Genomic DNA, 16,615 nt, shown 5'->3' on the forward strand with positions numbered 1-16,615 from the left:
TCTTTCAGTTAAAGTAAACAATCTACTGAGAAAGAAAAGCAGTTATTGAGAGAGTCAAACAGTAGTTAGACATGGAGGAAGTAATGTTTAACAGTTCGTTCCAATCTGTTAATTGAAAGCATATTAATGTTATGAAAGTGGTATTTTCAACAACAGCTGTTTTGTGTTTAAGCTCTAGGTCTGATACTAACCAATTTGCCAAAATTATTTTTTCTAAGATTTAGTAAAAGCAATTTAAAATGGAAGTACTCTTTATGTTCAGTGTAACTTTAGGAAATAAGTAATGAGATACTGACAATTTACTGCTGACCTGACTTTCTAAAAAAAAAAAAACTTATTAAATGACATTTGGCAATTTATTATAGAACAATATTAATTCATCCCTAACGATGAAGCATCAATTATTTTTTCAGCCACTATATTCACTTTCCAGAAAAAGAACAGCTGTAGAAGCTCTTCTTTATTCATTATATTAACAGGCTGCAATAGTTTCAATCGTGATTCAATTTGGCTCACTGCATCTATGGTTTAAGTAACAACAACAAAAATCAACATTTACAGTTTAATCACACATATCTTTTGCCCAACTCACAGAGTTTTGTACATGATTTGCTAATGTTCAAACCCTTAGTGCAAATCTAGTAATTACATAGGGGTTTTGAAAAGGAAAACAAATGAGTTTCTTTTTTAAATTTGAAGCCTAAAAGATAAGAGCTTACATTTTATCAAGATTGTGACAATTAAAAAAAATAAGAAAAACAAATTTTCTATTAAGTTAAAAAGTAAAAAAATAGAATTAAAACTTTGAAAACATAAAAACTCTTTAAAAGAAAATATTGCTGAAATAGATTCAACTAAATAAATTTCTCTGCTATAAAGGATCAAATGACTTAAAAAAATTTTTTTTAATGTTTATTTATTATTGTTACAGGGAGAAACAGAGCATGAGTGGGAGGGGCAGAGAAAGAGGGAGACACAGAATCTGAAGCAGGATCCAGGCTCTGAGCTGTCAGCACAGAGCCTGATGCGAGGCTCGAACCCACAAACTGTGAGATCATGACCTGAGCCAAAGTCAGATGCTTAACCAACTGAGCCACCCAGGTGCCCCTAGGATCAGATGACTTTTGATTAAATAGAGAAAATTTAAATTTTATGGAGTTCCTAAGCCTGTGAAAGTGGTTTCTTTCAGTTCGTAAATCAAGATTTATGATAGACCTTCCTGATAATCAGATGGAAGATATGGACCTTCCCCTGGGAATATAAATAATAATAATGTTAATGTATATACAGCACTTAATATTGTGAGGCCCTATTGTAAGTGCTTTAAATGTATTGACTAGCTTTAGTCCCTACAGCAGTTCTATGAAGTAGGTACAGTCACATCCTTATGGTTCCGCTAGAGAAACTAAGCACATGCAGGCTAGTAAACTGCGTAAGTTGCAAAATCAAGCACATGGTGAGGTAGGATTTAAATCTAGGCCATGGGGACTCCAGAGGCCATGCTCTTAACCACCAAGCTATATCAACAATTTCAATTACAAATGCACAGGACCTGTGGAGCCCTTGAAGCCTACCCAGGTCTTGGGGATCCTTGGACTACTTCCTCTATTTCCTAGATAACCTGAAATAGCAAGTTGAGTTTTATTTAAGGCTTTACAATTTACTTAGATGTGATTAATGCTAAATAAAAGAATAACTGTAAAGTTTTTTTTTTCTTATAACCAAAAAGAGAAAGATCTAGAGCTTACTGTAAAGGGTAAGGGGCTAGAAAGATGGGTTTTTGCTATTTTATTCAGAATAGTTAGGAAAAATGCTAACTGATATAATAGTCAGGTCTTCCCTGTCACCCTCTCCTCCTCCTCACATCCATTCTCTTGTTGGTTGTAGCCAGGAATAGGGGTTAAAGGCATGGTGGCATTAGTCCTAGCAGTCCCCAGACAGTGGTGAAGCTGTGAGTGTGTGGTATGGGGAAGATAAGGGTGGGAATTATTCAGAAGAATGCAGAGTTTTGGGATTCCCAATTGATTTCTAGTAATAAAGGGAAGATAAAGGCAGGGATACATAGGATTCCTGGTATCCCTCTCGATTTTAGATGACACAAACACGGAAGCCAGCAGAAAAAGCTTCTGTGCACATGGGGCTGTCATTAGAAAAATGGAGGCTAGTAAAAGATGGTCTTCCTTGAAGCATGTTCACTGATTTGTGCTGATAAAGGTGATGAAGGTAGAGAAAGGTTATGGTGTTCCTTAGGGCTCACAAAGCTGCTCTTTACTCCCATAATAAAGGCCTGCCTATTGAAGGTAATTTTTGTGTACGAGAGAGCTTCCTCTCCAGCCGTATGTAACAGTGGTGGCAGAAGGACAGTCTTACTCAATGTGTATGGCTCCCTGAAACCCTAGCCAAACACCTAAGATCCGAGGGCAGATTATAGCAATTGCCAGCCTGGGCTCAGGGCTATGTGAAATCCCATTAGAGCCTCTCTCCTTTGGACACCTGATGGTTGTGGAATCTCCTTGAAGTTTTCTTAATCTACATCACAGTTTCCTCTGTGGCAGAGGTCATGGTGGCCTCACAGTTCTGCTCGCTTTTTAACAAAGTGCAAACAATGAATACAGAGGCAAGACAACCTCAAAGTCAAACAAAGCCTTTCATGTACAGGTTCAGTATTATCTTTGGAACCTATTTCACTAACTTCATTCTGATTGCAGTGAAGAATGAGGCGCCCTTCTATGTTCTGAATCAAAGTCACAGAGTTCACTGTTTCTATTGTTATATATTTATCTATTTAACTGTGTTCCTTTATTCAGATCTAGTCAAACTGAGCTTATCAGTTGTTCCCCCTAGGATCACTTTTATGCTGTCTTTAAATGATAATTTGGGAACAGATGAAGTCTCTTTTTTTTTTCTTCTCATTTCTTCTTTGTTGGCTTTAGAAATCCATTCATCTCATAAAAGTAGAGATTCCACTAATTCTTCCTTCTGATGTTAATAATATTAACACCTACTTAATTAAACAAGTTTGAACTTTAGAACCATCTTCCATTATTCTTTCCTTTGATCCCCAGTTCTTATATACATATTCTCTTAATTATACCTTATTTTCATTTTCAGTTTTCATTAGCTCTTGACTAGGTAAATGTAATACTTACTTACTAATTCTTTTTTTCTTTCCTTTAGTCTTTTCCATCCTTTACATTAAGAGTAATATTATCTTTCTAAAATAGACACATCTAACCATATTATTCCAACAACTCTTGCTTCCATCACCACTAGCATCTATGAGATAAAACCCAATGAGTATTTTTCTTACTGTGAATTTTAGGAGGTTTTGATGTTCCTCCTTGTAACATTCTCTTCCTCTGGTTCCACGGTACCATGCTGTCTTATTTGAGGCCTGATACTCTTCATATCCCTTGATAGTTTGTTATTTTCTGTCTATTAAATGTTCATAAAGATTAATCTTACCCTGCACTTTATACTTTTTTGAGGAAAGATTTGCAAACTCAAATGTTTTCAGTTGGTAAATGTGTGAAGCAGCTAGATACAAAAAATAGGTATTAATCAATTTTCATAGTAAGCAAGTATCACATTTGCCCAGTCTTATTGCTATTTAAAGAACAATTGGAGCATTATACAACTGTCAAAATTGCCAGAAATGGGCCTGTGGGCACTCACTATCAGAGCCAGTGTGCAACCCTTGCTCTCTGTGTGCTTTTCCTAGGCAGTCTTACCTGTACCTCAATATACACTGACAGTTCCTGGATCACTTTCCTAGGGCAGCAATAACAAATTACCACACACTTGGTAGCTTAAAACAACAGAAAAGTATTCTCTCACAGTTATGGAAGCTAGAAGTCTGAAGTCAAGGTATGGGCTGGGCCATGCTCTCTCTGAGGCTCTAGGGAAAAATCCTTTCCTTGCCCTTTCCTAGGATCTAGAAGTGGCTGCTGGCAATCCTTGGTAATCTGTGGCCTGTGGCGGTACCACTCCAGTTTCGGCCTCTGTCTTCACATGGCTGTCTTCCCTCTGAGTCTCTGTGTATCCTGTCCTCTTCTTATGAAGATATTAACTATTGGATTTAGGGTCTACTTTATTCCAGTATGACCTCATGTTAACATTATATATAATGTTATAATTACATCTATAAATACTCTCTATCTAAATCAAGTTACATTCTGAGGTTCTAAGTTGACATGATTTTTTGGGAGACGCTATGCAACCTACTCCAATTCCTAAATTATATCTTCAGCCTTTTTTCTAAGATCTTATTCTGACCGCCAATAGTCTAACCACCAACAAATGGATACTTCATTGGCACTTGATAACATGTCCAACATCTAAATACCTGAATGACACAAAATCAGATGTCCTAAAGTTTCCTATTTCAGTGACTGACATCAACATTTACTCATTTACATGAGTCAAAGTGTTCAGGAATTTCACTTTCCCATATATAGCTTGTTTTACAAATTCAAGGTTATTTTTCTCTTAAATATTCCTCAAATCCATTAATATTCTCTATTTCCACCACCCCCAACTCCTGGTACTGCTATGGAAGCCTCTTGATTGGTTACCAACACCCACTCTTGCTCCTTATTTCAGTTTCAATACTGCAAAGTGAAATTAAAAATATAAACCTCATCCATTCACTTTCCTGCTTAACAGATCTTTATTTTCCTTTTAAGATTAAAAGCCAAGAAACAGACGCTTAACAATAGAGAACAAACTGGCGGTTCCCAGAGGGGAGGGGAGTGGGGGGATGGGTGCAATAGGCGAAATAGGTGTGCTTGTGATGAGCATCAGGTGATGTATGGAAATACTGAATTATTATACTGTACACCTGAATATTACATTATATGTTAACTAACTGGTATTTTAAAATAAAAACTTAAAAAAACCCCAAAACATGAAGACACTGTTCCTTAACATGTTCTGCTTGTGCCTACCTCTCCAGTTTCATTTCACACCTTGTTCTCTGTTTCAACCTGTTGTACCATTTTCAGTTTTCTAAACTGGCAAAATACCTATCTCAAAGCTTTGGAATTTTCTATGGTAAGCAACAGATTTCCACACTATGCCCCACAATTCCCCTAAACCTATATCTCGTAAATAGCCTCTTTTTAAGTAAATTCATTTCAAATTATTCTAATTGATGCAAAACATCCATCTGCCTACTGTTAACTTCCTGATTCCCATTTCACTTAGAATAAGACTTGTGATATTCTATGTACCTCTAGGTGATCAATAACTCTCCACCCAGAGCTATTGCCTTCCTGAGCTCCTCTCTTACTAGTCTTCCTCACCTCCTCTCTGGCTTCTTACTATTCTTCAAATATGCCAGTTGGTTCTACCTGTGTGGAATGATTTCCCCCCAGCTACTCAATTGGTGACTCAATTACCTTTTCCATGTCCTTTCTAAATTCTCACCTTTTAATGAGGTTTCTCCTGACCTCTATTTAATTTACTTACTTAGACTGTTTTATTTATTCTCCTCCTGTTCTCATCCAATGTATTCTTTTTCTCTTTTTTTTTTTTTCATTTGAGAGAGAGAGAGAGAATGAGAATGAGTGGGGGAGAGGGGCAGAGGGAAAAAGAGAGAATCTTAAACAGTCTCCACACTGACACAGGGCTTGATCTCATGACCCTGGGATCACAACCTGAGCTGAAATCAAGAGCCACTCAACTGACGGAGCTACCCAGCCACCCCCCTATCCAATGTATTCTTCATCTGAACTTTTGTAACTATTTCCTAACTAGTCTCCCTGTCCCTGTTCTACCTCTATGTCAATGTATCCTCTATACTGCCCCAAATCACTACCTTTCAGAAATGTAGATGAGTGTATGCAACTCCTTTGCATTAAACCACAACACAAGAGATATTTTTATGGGACAAAGCATATCTGTTCCCCACAGAATAATATTCTGACACCCCAAAATAGTATTCATGACTCTCAAGATATGGCCCTAATTTGCTTTTTTGACCATGTTTTCTGTTTCCAACACCATCACCCTCAACTCCCTCTTGGATATACATCTACATGGACTTATTTCACTCAGAACAAGCCACACAGTGTCTGCCTTTATGCTTCTTCTCCACAAAGTTCTCAAAATGTCCTTCCCTATCTCATTCATTTTCTAAATGAAGATCAAACATCGCCTCTTTTAGAAAGCTTTCTCTTATCCTTTAGTTATGAAAAATTATTCTCTCTTCTAGACTTAACAGTACTTGGTTTATACATCCAACATTTATCACTTCTTTCATCCATTTTTTAAAATAATTCACAGTCACAGTTGATTAAGGTCTATGGGCCAGGAATGTATCACTCTCAGATATGCATGAAAGTTCTTTGTAATTGCTTCTTAATTCCTCACTAGATCACCAGCCTCCCTAAGGGGAAAGAGAGTGTCTCGCTTGTCTGACATCCTCTAGTGCCTCCTGCAGAGCTTTGTTGAATTGAATAAAAAGAATTAGATAGATGAACCAAGATTATATACATGCCCTCATTATATTTTGGAAAAAGATATTCTTTTTAAATTTATTTAAACCTAAATGAATTCTGACTGGAATGATTTTATCTGGGAAAAACAAACAGGTGTTATGCTTTTAAATATATACATTTTTGTCACCTAAGTTAATAAGCTTAATTTACATTACACCTCCCTAAATAGAGGGTTTTAGAATATCTTATTTAAAACCATATGACCAATACTGAAATAAGTAAAGTGGGGGGAAGATAGAAAAAAAAAAATAAGGACCTTTTCTGAGAGACTAAGGTCCTCAACAAGAATCAATTGCAGGGTGGCAGAATGATCATCAGCAACACTGAGAGCATCCTAACATTCTAATACCATGTGGAACTTACATTCAAAGACATGAAGAAGGTGCTGGTGTCCTTCAAAGAGACCAAGAAGTCCTTCATGATGCTGTTTTATCTGATGAAGGACTGTGAGATGAAGCAGCCTGTGTTTGGTGCAAACAATGTCAAGAGGACAGTGAAAGCTGAAGCAGGAGGTGGCTGGGAAGGCTCTGCGACATACAAGTGACCTTTGTGGTAGGGAATGCCATCACGTTTGGACAACAGATGCTACAGGTGGCATCTCAAGCCTCCCGAGGTGAAGCCCCCTAAATGGAGCCTATGTCTTTCTCCTGCTAGTTGCCAATGGAATGTACGCCTGCCCTCCTGGCACCCTTATCCATCACCCCCACTTGAGTTCTATCCAGGACCTCCCAGGATAGACGGGGTCATGGGATATGTGCCTGGTCCTGGGCCCAGGGAGCCTCCGGTCAGTGGCCCTGAAGTTCTCTCCCCTCTTGCGGCTGAAGGTAAGGCTGCAGAAGTGGCCCTCAGAGACTGTTACAATCTGGGCGACCCACATGATGTCTACACTCCCACGAGCCAGCCTCCGCCACATCCGTACTACCAGCCTCCTTCTGGAATAAGAACTAGTAGACCCGTCCCCTGCCTCCCACCCCTAGTCACTCTTCCCTTCCCTTCCTTCCCCTTGGGGCAGAGAGGTGATGGAAGGGGCTTGTTATTTTTATAGGTCTGATTATAAACCACTTCCTAGGGACTGATGTTGGGAGAACGGGGAGCCCCTTGACTCAGGAGCCATGCCTCCCATCTTCTCAAGCTAGTTCAGAGCCCGAAGCGCTGCTGGACGCATTTCCCTCTTACCATATCCAGGGGACTCCCCAAGAGCACTGGCAATTATCTGGTTCCTGTCTCGCTCTAGTAGCTTCTACTCACAGAAGGACCTTCCTGGCCACTTCGTCTACTCAGCACAGCTCCCTTGTTTAGAAATCTACATTATACTCAGCTTTGTGAGCTCCCTCAGACCAGCCTCGTATCTCTTCCTGAGGACCCATGCCAGGCCTCCCTCACATTCCCTCCACTCTGGTCTGTGCCTAACCATGGAAGGCCACCTTTTCAGCAGACATTTCTATCCTAGCCTGCCTCCAGCCCCAGTCACACTCACCTTCCCCTCCCTGGTCCTCTGCTGCCACTGCTTTGTGACTTCTGGAGCATTAACACAAGCTTCCAGGTGGTGGGCAACATTAGTGCCAGGCTGCTGCGACAGGGAGGGAGCCCACTGCCTCCCTGCTAGTGTTTTTGGCATTTGCTTCCCTTTGCCTTCTTGCTTTTCCCTCTAGAAGGAACTTCCTGGACTGGAACTGGAGAATGCATGTTCATCCCACCATGACAGCTGGGGGTTGCTGGACGGGCTGGAACAAAGTCCCCCGACCCCTGGGGCCTGGCCTGAGCCTGTGTGCTGACCATGACCTCTCACCAGCCCCTCACCCTGACCTCTTCCATTTAAGCTTCATGCCTAATCGGTCATATTCCCTGGGAGGCACTAAAATTTGCTCTCATTTGCTTCTGGACTGACCGTGAAGTGAGGAGATGGTTATTTAAAGATAATTACCTGTTTATCTGACAAAACAACCCGTTAATATATTAATATGAAACAAGCCCTACTTGCATCTTGGTGTGTTTGCTGATAATATGAAGAAGTAAAATGAAGTGACTGGGGAAAAAATACATAAGATAAGTGATTTTTGAAAAATTTTGCTTTGTCACCATATACCTCACTCTCCTCTCTACTGTTTAGTTTCTTTCACTGTTCATAACCTGACATTACATTTCCTTACTTGTATATTCCTTATGCCTTCTTATTAGAATATAAGCTTGATAAGAGCAGAGGCTTTGTTTTGTTCAATCTTGAATCCCTAGTACCTAGAATAGTGACTAGCATGTGACAGATACCAATACATATTTCTTATATGAATGAAAAAATTATAAAATCTTGATGAGTAAACCAAACTAAAACTGGGCAAAATTAACAGGACTGCTTGAAACTACAACAAATAAACGAGGATACAATTTACATTCCAGAGAGGAGAAATTGACATCCTGAAGACATCAATTCTCTCCATAATGATCTTTAAATTCAATGCATACCAATTAAGATCCCAACAGACTTTTTCATGGATCCTAACAATCTAATTTAAAATCCATTCAATACATGAATCATCTAAATCAGCTTTTACTTTGAATTTGGTCAGCAATGTTTATTATACCCACATATTATAAAGAAAATGAGATAATTTTAAAATCATTTTTTAAGTACAAAACATTTTGTAACTTTCCATATAAATTTGCATTATAAACATATACTATAATCCTAAATGAAAGACTTAAGTAAATTTTTCTACTTCAGCCTCATAAAATGTTTGATGTGATCAGCATTTCAATCCTTGAGCAAGCTGTCTGGATAAATAAAATATTTCTTCTTCAAACATTAAAGTGCTAATATTTAATACACATTTTTATTATTAACTACCTCCTTCCTATGCTTTTTGCATCCATGCTACAAATATGACAAAGAGCTCTAGCAAAATATGAAACAAAGATGCCTTGTTCGATGTTCCTATCTGGTGGTGTTCACCGAGTGTGCACTGTGCCTTGCCATCTAGAATTGCCAACCCCAGACAACAGATGTACTGGTGTCATTAATCCCTGTCCCAGTGTGGCAAATCATGGATGATTCAATAAACAGCATTTAGAAAAATATAAGATAAAACTCTAAGATTAAGGCCACTTCTTGAATCATACATACAAAATTATTCCAGATAGATTATTGAACTGGGTAAGACAAAAACCATGAAAGTTTGAGGAGAAAATTACAAAACAAAAGTTAACCAATACAAGAGAAGCTAAATAGAATAAGAACATCCACTCCATTCCACAGAATACTTTATAGTATATAAAACAAATTTATGAAAAGAGCTCCAAGATATATTGCTAAGTAAAAAAGCAAAACTATATTATTCTTTTCTTTTTCTCTCTTTTTTTAAAATCACACCCTCCGGATGGTCTTTCTTATCTTCCCAACCTCCTCTGGAATGTTCTTGTGTTTGTTCCGTCTCTGTACTTCTTCATCATTTCTATTCCCTAAGTGATCTCATTCAGACTTACTATCTGTATGTTAATAACTCACAAATTTCTTATCTTTGACCCATATTTGTCCTCAAAAATCCAGAATTATCTATCCAATTCATAATGTAACTTCTGCACTTGAATTTCTAAGAGGCATGTTGAATTCTACCTCTCCCAAATAACTTCCCTCTCAATTTTACTCTTTCTGTAGTCATATCCAGTTCACTAAATGACAACTCCATCTTTCTAGTGTTTCAGGTAAAAAAACTTTTGAGTTATGCCTTTTTTTTTATTTTTTCCACACTTCTACTGTCAATAATTTCTGCTGACAATACTTTAAAAATATATTAAAAATTTAATAATTTCTTCTTAATGTTCCCCTCTGACCTAAACCACCATCATCTCTCAACTAGATTACAGCTCACCTGAATTACAACTTCCTAAAAGATCTCTGTGCTTTTGCCCTTAACTCTGTTTTAGTCATATTGGTCTTTTTGGTGTTCCTTGAAAAAGTAAGCAAGCCCCTCCCTTGGGTTTTTTACCTGCTGTTCCCTCTGCCTGGAACACAATTTCTCTAGGATAACTGCATGGCTTCCTCTCTCATCTTTTAACTGACTATATAAATGTTATCTTAAAAAAGTCTCCCAGAGCGGCAAGATGGCAGAGAAGTAGGGAGCTCTGTAATCTCTGCCCGTCAGCAACTATCAAACGGAGGAGAATTAAAAGCCACAATATTCTGATCTCCAAGAACAGAGGTATGCGCACAGACTCCTTATTGATAACAGCCTCATGGATGCCTGAGTGAGTGTGAACTGGGACTGGAGACTCTGAGGGGAGTCTCCGCCAAAGCAGAACCGAGAGAGAGAGAGAGAGAGAGAGAGCGAGAGAGAGAGAGAGAGAGAGCGAGCCCAGAAACTTGGTGCCATGTGCCCAGAGGCAGCTCAGGACTCTGGAGGGCTGGGCGGAACTGGCTGGGCAGGGCAGCTCTCAGGACGACCATGCAGGGTGGCACACGGGACAGTTGTGTAGTGTAGAGGAGAGTTGGGGAGTAGAGAAGGAGAGACTGAAAACACTCAGAGACACAAACACCTTATGTGCAGTCACTGGGCGCAGGGAGAAAAATCCATCCCCCTCAGCAGGCTTGGTCTCCCTTGGGCTCGGCAGCTCGCCTAGGTAGAGCCAGTGACAAACTGGCTCCCCAGTCCCCCACCTCAATCCCCACCAGAAAGCCACCCACCTACTAGAGATCATTTTAACTGTGGTAGCAGCATTAAAGTGCGTGGACTAGGATTTAGAAACTTGGCGGAGCTTAGAAAAACAAAGCAATTTGACCCGTCCATGGCATGGGGAAGTCGGACTCAAGAGAGTTGCTGGTAATGCATGGTCTGAGGGACGCTTGGGGTGGGTGCTGCCATTCTTCTCCCTGCAACCACTAAGGCAGGGCCTCAGAGAGCAGCTCCTGACACCGGACCTACATACATCAAACCATGCCCATCCACACTGGAGAGCAGCTTTTTTTCTTATTATTTTTATTTTTTTAAATTTTTTCCTTATTTCTTATTCTTTTCATTTTTTAACTTTCCCCTTGTTTTCTCTTTTCTGTATTCCTTTTTCCTTCTTTTCTCCCTTTCCCCCCTGAAGTCTGGGAAAGACCAACATTTATGCACTGCTGTGATTACCATCCAGATATATTTTCCGTTATCTCATTCTTATCTCTCCCCTTCACAGGTTTTATGCTCTCAGACAGTCCTTTATCTATGGCTGTTTCTGTCCCCCCATCTTCTTCTTTATCTCCTTTCCTGTCCTCTCTTTTCTTTTCTGTTCTTTTTCTCTTTCCCCTTTTGGTTTGCTTGTTTACTTGATCTGTCTTTGCGTTTGCATGCTTTTGTTCCCTGTGTGTTTGTCTGTTTTCCTTTTCAGGGCTACCTCAAGAAAAAGCCAAAGCACATATGGTGGAGAGTCCCAAATATCACTTAGTAGGGAAATAAATTAATCAGATGTAACAAGAGAAACTGAGAGACACCATTAAAAGAACATCTCCTGAAACAATAAGCCCTGCATAGTCAAAGAGCCTCCTTTAATAGAGCAATGCTAACAGGCACACAGTGCAGAACGAGCTTTAAAAACTGACAAGAGGCAGAAAGCTAGCCAAAATGATGAAACGAAAGAACTCTCCTCTAAAGAAATTCCAGGAAGAAATCACAGCTACAGAACAGCTCAAAACAGACACAAGCAACATAACTGAACAAGAATTTAGAACAACTGTCATAAAATTAATCGCTGGACTTGAAAAAAGCATGGAAGCCATCAGAGAAGCTATTGATACAAAGACTAGAGACTTTCAAAAGGCTATAAATGAGGTGAATAATAAAATGGAGGCTGCCACTGCATGGATTGAAGAAGCAGAGAGAAGAATAGGTGAATTAGAAGACACAGTTATAGCAAAAGAGGAAGCCGAGAAAAAGAGAGAAATTGATACAGGAGCACGAAAGGGGAAGGTGAGACCTGAGTGATACAATCAAAGGGAATAGTATCCCTATCATAGGAGTTCCTAAAAAGGAAGAAAGAGAAAAAGGTCCTGAAGGGGTGCTGGATCAAATTATAGCCCAAAACTTCTCTAATCTGGGGAAAGAAAACGACACTGAAATTCAAGAGGCAGATTGAACTCCCCTAAGACGTAACCTGAACCAACCTTCAGCACGACATATCATAGTGAAACTGGAAAAATACAAAGATAGAGAATTCTGAAAGCAACTAGGGAGAAAAGGGCCCTCACATACAAAGGGAAACCTATCAGAGTGGTTACAGATCTATCTACTGAAACATGGCAGGCCAGAAAGGAATGGCAGGAAATCTTCAATGTGATGAACAAGAAAAATATGCAACCAAGAATTCTTTATCCAGCAAGCCTGTCATTCAAAATAGAAGGAGAGATAAAGGTTTTCCCAAATAAACAAAAATTGAGAGAATTTATCACCACCAAACCAGCCCTAGAAGAAATCCTAAGAGGGACTCTATGAGAAAAATGTAGCAAGGAATATAAGACACCATAGAGATCAATACAAACATGAACTCAACAGAGAACACAATAAATCTAAACCCATGTTTTTCAACAATAGCACTGAATGTAAATGGACTGAGCACTCCAATCAAACGACAGGGTGGCAGAATGGCTAAAAAACCAAAATCCATCTATTTACTGTCTACAAGAGACATAATTTAGACCTGAAGACACCTTCAGATTGAAAGTAAGGGGATGGAGAAATATCTATCATGCAACTGGACGTCAAAAGAAAGCCGGAGTAGGCATACTTACATTGGACAATCTGGACTTTAAAGTAAAGGCAGTAACAAAAGATGAAGAAGGATATAATATAATAATTACAGGGTCTCTACATCAGGAAGAGCTAACAATTATAAACATCTATGCACTGAATTCAGGAGCACCCAAATACAAAGAACAACTAATCACAAACAAACAATCGTATTGTTAAGAATGTGCTAATTGCAGGGGACTTTAATACTCCACTTACAACAATGTATAGGTCAATCAGACAGAAAATCACTAAAGAAACAATTGACCTGAATGGCACACTGAAACAGATGGAATTAATAGATATATTTAGAAGCTAGGGAATTCACTTTCTTCTCAAGTGTGCATGGCATATTCTCCAAGATTGATCACATACTGGTGCATAAAACAGCCTTCCATAAATACAAACGCATTAAGATCATGCCATGCACTCTTCCAGATCACAATGCTATGAAACTTGACATCAACCATAGGAAAAAGTCTGGAAAACCTTTAAAAATGTGGAGGTTAAAAACCACCCTACTGAAGAATGATTGGGCCAATCAGACAATTAGAGAAGAAATTAAAAAAATATATGGAAACAAATGAAAACGAAAATATAACAATCCAAACTCTCTGGGACGTAGCAAAGGCAGTCCTAAGAGGAAAGTTTATTGCAATCCAGGCCTATTTCAACAAACTAGAAAAAAACGCAAATTCAAAATCTAACTGAGCACCTAAGGAAACTAGAAAGGGAGCCGCAAGAGCACCCCAAACTTAGCAGAAGAAGAGAAATAATAAAAATCAGGGCAGAAATAAACAATATAGACTCCAAAAAAATAATTGAACTGATCAATGAAACCAAGAGTTGGTTCTTTGAAAAAATAAACAAAACTGATAAACCTCTAGCCAGGCTCCTCAGAAAGAAAAGGGAGAACACCCAGATAGACAAAATCATGAATGAAAATGGATTTACTAGAACTGATCCCTCAGAAATACAAGCAATCATCAGGGATTACTATGAAAAACTATATGCCAACAAACTGGACAATCTAGAAGAAATGTGTAAATTCCTAAACACACATGCACTACCAAAACTGAAATGGAAAGAGATAGAAAATCTGAACAGACACAATAACCAGTGAAGAAATCGAATAAGTTATCAAAAATCTCCCAACAAATTAAAGGCCAGAGCTGGATGGGTTCCCAGGGGAATTCTACCAGACATTTAAAGCAGAGTTAACACCCATCCTTCTCAAGTTATTCCAGACTCATTCTACGAAGCAAGTATCACTTTGATTCCCAAACCAGACAGAGATCCAACAAAAAAGAGAACTACATGCCAATATCCTTAGTGAATACAGATGCAAAAATACTCAACAATATACTCGCAAATCGAATTCAACAGCATATAAAAAGAATTATCCATCATGATCAAGTGGGATTCATTCCTGAGTTACAGGGCTGGTTCAATATTTGCAAATTCATCAATGTGATCCATCACATTAACAAAAGAAAAGATAAAAACCATATGAGCCTGTTGATAGATGCAGAAAAAGCATTTGACAAAAATACAATATCCCTTCTTAATAAAAGCCCTTGAGAAAGTCAGGATAGAAGGAACTTACTTAAACATTATTAAAGCAATTTATGAAAAGCCCACAGCTAATATCATCCTCAATGGGGAAAAACTGAGACCTTTCCCCCTGAGATCATGAACATGACAGAGGTGTCCACTCTCATCACTGTTGTTTAACATAGTGCTGGAAGTCCTAGCATCAGCAATCACAACAAAAGGAAATGAAAGGCATCAGAATCGGCAAAGAAGAATTCAAACTTTCCCTTTTCGCAGATGAAATGATACTCTACAAGGAAAACCCAATTGACTCCACCAGAAGCCCTCTAGAACTGATCCAAAATTGACTAAAGTCAAAGGTTCAAAATCATGTACATAAATCAGTTGCATTTTTATACACCAATAATGAAGCCACAGAAAAAGAAATAAAAAAACTGATCCCATTCACAATTGCACGGAAAACCATAAAATACCTAGGAATAAACCTAACCAAAGATGAAAAAGACCTGTATGATGAAAACTATAGAAAGCTTATGAAAGAAATTGAAGGAGACACAAAGAAATGGAAAAACATCCTGTGCTCATGGATTGGAAGAATAAACATTGTGAAAATGTCATTATTACCCAATTCAATCTACACATTCAATGCAATCCCAATCAAAATTGCACCAGCATTCTTCTCAAAGCTAGAACAAACTATCCTAGAATTCGTATGGAACCACAAAAAACCCTGAATAGCCAAAGTAATATTGAAGAAGAAAACCAAAATGGGAGGCATCACAATCCCAGACTTTAGCCTCTACTACAAAGCTGCCATCATCAAGACAGTATGGTATTGGCACAAAAACAGACACATAGACCAATGGAATAAAATAGAGAGCCCAGAACTGGACCCACAAGTGTATGGCCAATTAATCTTTGACAAAACAGGAAAGAGTATCCAATGGAAAACAGACAGCCTCTTTAACAGATGGTGTTGGGAGAGCTGGACAGCAACATGCAGAAGAATGAAACTAGACCAGTTTCTTACACCACTCACAAAAATAAACTCAAAATAGATAAAGGACCTGATTGTGAGACAGGAAACCATCAAAACCCTAGAGGAGAAAGCAGGAACCAGCCTCCTTGACCTCAATTGCAGCAATTTCCTCCTTGACACATCCCCAAAGGCAAGGGAATCAAGAACAAAAATGAACTATTGGGACCTCATCAAGATAAAAAGCTTCTGCACCACAAAGCAAACAATCAAAAAAACGAATAGACAACCGACAGAATGGGAAAAGATAGTGGCAAATGGAATATCAGATAAAGGGCTAGTATCCAAAATCTACAAGGACCTCACCAAACTCCACACCCGAAAAACGAATAATCCAGTGAAGAGATGGGCAGAAGACATGAATAAACACTACTCCAGGGAGGACATTCAGATGGCCAAGAGACACATGAAATGATGTTCAGCGTCACTCATCATCAAGGAAATACAAATCAAAACCACACTGAGATACTACCTCACACCAGTCAGAGTGGCTAAAACATACAAATCAAAAGACTATAGATGCTGGCGAGGATGTGGAGAAAGGGGCACCCTTCTGCACTGTTGGTGGGATGTAAACTTGTACAGCCACTCTGGAAAACCGTGTGGAGGTTCCTCAAAAAACTCTCAATAGAACTCTCCTATGACTCAGCAATAGCACTGCTAGGGATCTACCCAAGGGATACAGAAGTGCTGATGCATAGGGGCACATGTACCCCAATGTTCACAGCAGCACTGTCAACAATAGCCAAATCATGGAAAGAGCCTAAATGTCT

At 38.9% G+C, this 16,615-nt stretch overlaps 1 protein-coding gene and 1 pseudogene across 3 annotated transcripts in view; one reads left to right on the forward strand and one right to left on the reverse strand.

The window, feature by feature from the left end:
• The window catches only part of METTL25 (methyltransferase like 25), a 116,631-nt gene that overhangs the window by 38,385 nt on the left and 61,631 nt on the right, over positions 1–16,615 (reverse strand). The window lies entirely within an intron of this gene.
• Positions 72–8,275, forward strand: LOC115303912 (annotated as a pseudogene).

Source organism: Suricata suricatta, chromosome 10, assembly GCF_006229205.1.
Source record: "Suricata suricatta isolate VVHF042 chromosome 10, meerkat_22Aug2017_6uvM2_HiC, whole genome shotgun sequence".
In the NCBI taxonomy this organism is placed as follows: Eukaryota; Metazoa; Chordata; class Mammalia; order Carnivora; family Herpestidae; genus Suricata; species Suricata suricatta.